Source organism: Nuphar pumila, chromosome 8, assembly GCF_984573655.1.
Source record: "Nuphar pumila chromosome 8, dmNupPumi1.hap1.1, whole genome shotgun sequence".
NCBI classification, from domain to species: domain Eukaryota; kingdom Viridiplantae; phylum Streptophyta; class Magnoliopsida; order Nymphaeales; family Nymphaeaceae; genus Nuphar; species Nuphar pumila.
Genome location: NC_143256.1, coordinates 63,295,711 through 63,303,904, shown reverse-complemented (window position 1 = coordinate 63,303,904; position 8,194 = coordinate 63,295,711).

The following is an 8,194-nucleotide window of genomic DNA, read 5'->3' as shown; positions in this document are numbered from 1 at the left end:
GGCTTCCCATTTGGGAAAACGTCCAGCCCACCTTCCATGTACGCCTCCCCCAACCCGTCTGTATTGGGGAAGTTGAAACGTCTTTCCCCTCCCAACTTCAAAAATATTATTTATTATAGTAAGTTTAAACGTCCTAAAAAAAAATCACAGGAGGATTCAAACTGGGGACCTCTTCTGTAAGGGGTAATGAGCCCCACCAGTGTGCTATTTTGAATTTCATTGCATATTCTTGCAACGTTATCTTATTTAACCTTTAGTAAGGTTTTGGCGGAAATTCCAAAAATAACATTTTTGACAAAGAGACACATCTTTTTTCTAAAATATGTGTGAGTGTAGTTCATGGGATTTGAACTCAGGTTGCCTCATCACTAGGCAATACACCTCATCACAACAGTGCTTCTCATCTTGTTGCACTATTGGCCATGTTTAATTTTTTTATCCTCTTTTGACGCAATTTACAAAATAGCGGCTTTTAACAAAATTTCTAACGTACACGGGGATTCGACTCATGTTCTCTTTCTGCTGAGGCAACCAACCATACCAATGCGCCAACTCTTACTTGGTTGCACTTCTTTGCAACTAAAAGTACTTCAATGATGAGTGATGTTCAAAATCGCGTAAGTAAGACGTACAAAGTGGCATGAGCACTGTTTATGAGGAATCAAGTCCCGAGAATCATAAATCAAAGTCATAATACATATGACTAAAAAATCCTCGAGTTTGGGACCCAAACGAGGAAAAAACCTTGTTATTTCATGTGAATTACTAGAAAGCGTATATTGATAGGATATGGGTCATAACGAGGGCGATATTCGCAAGAGATGAAACTTTAGAAAAGTGCTTTGCGAATTTAGTTGTAATTGAAAACTAAAATTTGGATTTTAATCAGGTTTTAGATCCATCCAAGATCTGAATCCATACATCGTATCCGAATCCAAAATTCTGGATCCATTTGATCATGTTTGGATACAAGATCCATTTGGATCAACTCTATATCACTCTATCGTATTTATTTCCAAGAATGGTAATATTTATTTATTTTGATAATTATTGAAATTTTGCGGGTTTTACAGGGTGATAGGGGAATTCCTGTTTGTCTTAGTTACCCGATTGATTGTGAATTTCCCCTGTCATTTGGGTGACCAGTCGATCTGGATGGTCACAGAGGTCTTAATTCCTTGCTTTAACTCCTATTCGACACCTCAAGTTCCAATTTATGCGTAGTTTTCCTGTTTTAGTTTATACTTAACTACCTTTCAAATTACATTTTATTCATTCATGTTCATTGTGCTGTGTTCTTCCCTGTTATATCTAATTGCACATTATATTTGAGATTCTTCCATTTTGATTTTATGATTCTGTCTGAATGTCCAAGATGCATGTTTGATTCCACACCCCATTTTGTTCATCTGTGGCATCTCAATTCTCTAACAGTATTTCTGTTTTATATATATCATCGATTTTTTTTTTACCTTGTTCTTTTGCCATTTGTTGTCATGTTGCTATTGTCAAAAGCAATTTGTTTGTTTCTATTTTCGTCAGCAGTTTGGTGTCTTGTGTTTGTGAAATTAGTCGTGTTTGCTATTTTAGTGTAGCTTACACAGAAAACTCATCCCACCGGCGAGAGTCCAGTGGTTCTTCATTTTAACAAGATTCACAACTGCTGAATTGTTGCATTGCCAGCAGATAAAAAAAAATATAACAAAAAAAGAAGAGAGTTCTCAATAATGTGATCGATAATGCGAGATTTTTCTGATGGAAAAGATAAATAAAGGTTTTTTGTCAATTAACATGGAGAAGTCATTTTTGGGGATGCCTGCGACTATGTCAAAGCAAATCCCACTTTAGCATTTTCAGCCTACATTCAGTTCCAAATCCACGTTTGTACAGGATATATGCATTTACATAGTCAGTTCTATTTCTTTTTTTTTCTTTCTTTCTTAAAGCTTTTAAACTTGATGAAAGTTAGGCTTAGTTTCAAACTTTCTTTGACCGATTATCAGCCTGAAATGTACCAAAACAGTCAATTGAAATTGACATGATAAGATCCACATTCGTCTGTTTGATGATGGACCGTAGTCCCCAATTCCCTCAAGATCGTGTTCTCTTCTATGGAGATACTGGTCTTATGAAATATGGTGCTCTGTAGAACATCCTTATTAGTGATAGAAAATCCCCATAACGTGTGACCAACCTTTTACTTTGGATAGAATCCCTTTCTCTACCTTCATTGGGAAGGAAATAATGTTATTACTTTTTTTTTCTGAAACATTAGTTGTAGTGAGAACCTGAAATAGAATATGAGTGTGGCATAACTCATGAGAGAGGGGAGGATCTTTTATAATTTTGCTAAAGTTGGATAATGCTCATATGTGGGAGTTGATGTTGTACTTAACCTGCCACTGCTGGTTCCCCTCGCATGACTGTGAATCGATGTTAGTTTTTTGTTTTGTCAGACGTCGCTGTCTGTATTGGCAGTGGGATAAAAAAAAAGAAGGGTTACATAGAGGAAGGAAGCCTCCCACTTCAGTAAAGGGTCCATCTTCCACAATACTTTCAGCCCACTCATGATTAATTTTAGTTAGTCTTATGAAAATTTGAAGGCATTATATTTGAAAGATGAATTTGCTAAAAAATTTGTATCACATGAGGTTGGCAAAAGTATTCTTTTATTCTTTCTGTTGTTTGTGATCATGACTTGGGGGTGACGTTGAATGGAGGGAAAAACAAGATTTCCCACAAGTCCAGGGGTTGCTGCTTTGAGTAAGAACTCTTACTGATGATTATTAAATTCTGCCTAGCATGATTTTTTTCTCTCTCTTGTGATTTCTATGAGTAAACTTGCTGATTAAATTGGGTATTCTTCATTCAAGTTGCTGGTGGATTCGCAACAGAAGCTTTGCCTAATTATCACTAGATATCGGAATCCAATGGTTACCTTGCCATGTAACTAAGGCAGCAGACTCTTCCCGGTTCCTACTCTGGTTGTGCTTCATGTGTTGTTTAATTCACTTATTAGCAGTTCCAGTATTTTCCTTATAATGCTTTCACTGCATCATCACTCTCATTATCACTATGTTCACCATTATAGCTATCGTCTCACCCCAACACACCACTGCTGCCTCTTTTCCCATCGCACCTGCCACTCATCACTGTTGCATCAGTATCCACTTGCTACACTGTCTCCACCTTTGCACCTGTCATACATACATAATACCTATCACTGTGTTGCCACCTACTTCACAACCATCACCCCAGCTGCACCATCATTACACCACATACATGTTGTTAAGGTCTTTCCTGCAAAAACACATGGTTCACTCCATACTTCTTGCCAGCATCACCTAAACTCACAATACCATCTTCAGCCCATCACGTACCTCGTTACACCACTGCCACTTCATATACCTTCCATAGCATTCACTGCACACTCTATAACCCTTACTTGTTGCCCCTTTGCATTACCATCTCCACTTTTCACCCTACACTCACCTGTAGGCCTGTTGGCTGAAGCATATTGCTTCTATTTCCATCACCTTTACCATTTGCAGCAGCACGATGCACTTCACCAGCACCCACTTCCTATATCATTCATCTAGTCACCACTTGCACAACCACTTACCTATTTCATTTCGCCTACAGCACCCCCATCTCCTGTTAGCACCTTCCCCTTGTTGATTTACTTTACCCCATGTCCAATAGCATTCACATCTCCATAGCTTTAACACAACATTTGCATATGATGTTTTGTATACTCTAGGCATACAATCTTTGCATACCAATTTTTTTTTCTCACTTTTCAGCATATTTCCCACTTTTGCACATCTTAACATGATGCTTTTCACACAGTCGTTGCTCACATACTGTCATCACTTGTATCCAACAATATTACCCAGCATAATAGTTCACTTGAGTCTTTTATTACCTTGCATATGCTCTGTATTTGTGTGTTTTAACATGCTACTAGTCATAGCAGTGACTTCTTGTGAACACCCCAAATTTTTCAAAGTTTTGTAAAAATGTCTTTTTTGCCCCTGGCCCCATCTTCTGAGAAAATCAAAGCAATTTCAAAACTAAATTTCAGTTATTCTTCAGATTTTCTGGATTGAATTCCAAGTTGATATATTCAAATTCAATTTCGTATCTGGATCCAGTGTCAAAATCCAAATTTGAGCCTCATTGTCCAAAATTTTAATATGAATTTACAAAAATACCAAAAATAGTTTTTGAATGGCTCGGACAGTCCATCCGACATCCGTTTGGATTCATTACTTGATATTCCTCAATTTGAGGTTAAGAGCTCGAAAATCTTCTAAAAATTTTGAATCCAAACTCATTTTCTGAAGAAATTTCCCCAAAATAGCCTTGAATTCTCAGAAAAACCCTCTTTTGTAAATATTTCTCAAAAATACAAAAAAAATAGTTTTAAATCTTTACTTCATCGTAAATCTTAGGATTTTATTCTAAAAATACAAAAATATGGAAAAACAACAGAAAAACAAAAGAAATTCGAAAAAATTATGCGAAAAACGAGTGGTTTTAAGTTTTTTTTTTTTTGGTTTTGCTAAAAAACTCTTTTTAAACCACTTTATGAAAAGTCCTCTTTAAAAGGGACCTCATTTTTGAAAAAGGGGAAATTTCGCAACGGCCGCAGGCACGCGGGCTTCTCCTCTCCACGTTCGATCTGCCTTTGATTGCCTCTCTATCGTCCATCCTCGGCAAAACCTTCTCCCTCCATTCATCTTCAACTGATTCCCCTCTAGAACCTTCATTCTCCCCCTTTAAGAGAAGCATGCAGGGGACTCTCTATTTCATCCATTTTCTTTCTCCAAGCATCCATTAACGCTAGCATCTCCCTCATCCATTCCATCCATCTTCCCGGCCTCCACACAGCATCTTCTTTGCAGGAGCCTGAAAGAAATCGATCTCACCATAATTGGAAGTAAGTGCCTCATCCTCATCTTTTCTTCTTCTTCTTTGCATCGCTTATTTCTTTTATCTCGTTATTGCATTTCCCTTTTGTCTTGTTTCATTCTCCTTTCTTTCTCTTTTCAAATTTTCCCTTTGTGTTTTAACTCGAGTTTATTGATGCATACTTTGTAACATCAGTTTGTAGATAACAAACTGAGTTACAAATAAGCAAGATCAAGAGGAACAATCCTGTTCCAACATCTTTTTCGTATTTCTGTTTCTTTTACGATTTTATTTTGTTGAGTTCAGAATATCGGATTCAGTAATTTGATGTGTTTTATGCTAATTCCAGTCTAATCTGTCGGCTGATCCTTAGTTTTATTTTTTTGTTTTGATTACTTACCTTTGTTTTTTTTATCTACATCTCTCATGTTTATACCTGATTTTCGTTTGTTACCTTGATTCTCTGATTGCATCGGAATCTGGATCTCGTCGCTATGGATCGACTGGGATTTCGATCCTTGAGTTTGTATTTTACCCTTTGTGTGGGTAATAATCAGCTAAGCATATAGGTGAATCCTTATTTTTTTCATCCTTAGTATGCATTTTTGTCTTTTGTTCGTAATACCTGACCTCTTTTAATCGTATTTGGGTTTCATTTGGTATAGCATTACTAGTCAGCATCGTCTTGTTCATTTGGTTTCGCTTATCCATTTGCCAGTGCTTTTCTGTTTTATGTTTTCCTTATTTATGATATTGATCTGTATCTTTTGGCTATTGTTAATCCGTTTATATCTTTTCCTGTCATTCTGTATATGTTCTTTTTACTATAATATCATAGCATCCCAATTTTGGCACAATGATCGTATGGATTTTATGCAACACTCGGTTCTGCAACTAAATCCTGGCCATCATCTGCAATTGTGTGAACGTTGTTAGGTGATTCATATCTAGGTACTGCTTTTTCTCATTTGGCTCAATGCCCACTGACCTGCCTTACATCATGCATAATCAGTTTCTCACACCTTTGGACTACTTCTATATATCATCAATTGGGGTTTTATGGCTCGACTAAAAAAATATATATAATAATAAATAAATTGATAGGAAAAGGGAAAAATCCATTTCCCTTAGAGATAGAGTCCTCATTTATTTTTCACTTTATCTTCTCTGATATCTTGATTGACATATGTTGAGTATTCCTGATTCATGGGTTTGATTTCAGAAAACCAGTATGTTCTTATTTGCAATATGTGAGTAAGTTCCAGTTATCTTGAGAGAAAATGCAGTTAACTTAGGCACCTTCGGTGTTGAGAGATGTTTGCCCTCCTGATCAAGTGACCTCTCCTGGGAAAATGGAGGATGACGCCCCTCTGAGGTTTGAGAAGATCGGGTATCCTATTGACTGGAGTCACTGAACCACCTTTTTTTAAACACAAGTTATGCCAAAACACAGACTACCCTATAGTCATTCCTAAAATTAAACAAATCAGAGAGTAATACACTGAATAATGGAATCCCACGCTGGCCAATATGGAGGATGGGGTTGCCAATGGCCATTCATTAGAAAGACAGACATTCCTATGGCTATTCATTGACATCTTTTCTCAGGTTTTGGTAAGTAAGAGATTAAAAGGCTTATGATTAAGATCATCCTCTGCATTTTAGCTTCACAATCTATCATCAATGGCAATCCTTTGAAATATTTAGTAGCCACTATTACAATGCCTTCCCATCTCAGGTGTAGTCTGTACCAGGTATTCAGGTAAGGTCTCATGCCACATCGTGTTTGTTATTCCTTCATTCATGACACCAATTTTGCTTACATGTCTTACCAAATATAATCTTCCATCTGATATATGATTCACGCAAATTGATTTTAGAGAGGGCTCATGATAAGTTGTAACATTAAATTTGGTTTATTGAGAAGGCAAATATTCAATTTGACTTGTTCAGTTTGTTGCAAAAACTACTCTGAACTGCGAGTTTGATTCATTGAGAGAATGGGTTGGAGTGACAGGCCTGGTTTACTGTGAGAAGGTTCACTGATAGCCTCCTTATGTTCATCATGTTGAGAAACTCTGTTTTGATGTCACATAATATGATACACTGTCGTATTTTATTTTATATGATATGATAATATGTCCTCTTGAAAAATGTTATATTATGACTGAATATGTTTTGCCATAAATCTAACGAGTATTTGATGCAAGGATATCTCACCCAAAAAGGATAGAGACTTCCTGTTCAAGTACAACTTGTGCAATCATACTCCTTGAAGAAAAAGCTTAATGAGCCATGCATTCCTAAAGATCAACTGAAGAGATCGGCTACCTCAAGATGAAGACTTTTTTCTTCTTTAGAGTCATATGTAACAGAACCTTCAGGAACATGCATATTGCATATTACATACTCATTCATAAAAGCTATATCATAAAAGTATACGATAGTTTCAAAAAGCTTCTTTTTGAAAACTAATAATTGTACCTTCTTACAACCCTTTATGAAAAGGGTATTTTGACATGATTTCAAAATGTAATAATTGTACCTTACATCATATACAAGACAACATGAAAAGAAATGTAGGAAAAAGACAAAACATGAAATCGGCTACATAAAGAAAAACAAATATAATATGTTGTTGAAAAGACTCTAGTTACCTTCTTTAAAGAAATGATTTCAAAATATGGGTAAAAGACAAAACATGAAAATCGACTACACAAAGAAAACAAATATAATAAAGGTTTTGAAAAGACTCTAGTTACCTTCTTTAAAGAAATGATTTCAAATATGGGTAAAAGACAAAACATGAAAATCGGCTACACAAAGAAAACAAATATAATAAAGTTTTTGAAAAGACTCTAGTTACCTTTTTACAAACCCATAGAATGTCAACTTACTTGAAGTCATCATTCTCTTTGTATAGCATTAAATACCTCCTATAAGAAATCCTTGTTAAATATCCTTCTCAAGAATGTCGACTTTCTTGTAGTCCTCATTCTCTCTGAAGACTTTGAAAAACACAACATAAAGAAAACACTTGACATGACTATGTACAAATAAATATCTCAAAACACTCAGTATACTTACACTCATTTAAAGTAAAGAAGTACTTATGTACCTCAAATCATTAATTAGAATAAAGACAAAACTACAATCCAACGTTCAATGTACTATTGTAAGAAATAGACTTTTTACATAAAATATGTATTACCTAAAAAATTACAACGACTAGTGTATCCTATATTTCACTTTTATGGAAAAAGGCTTTCTCGAATTTCTC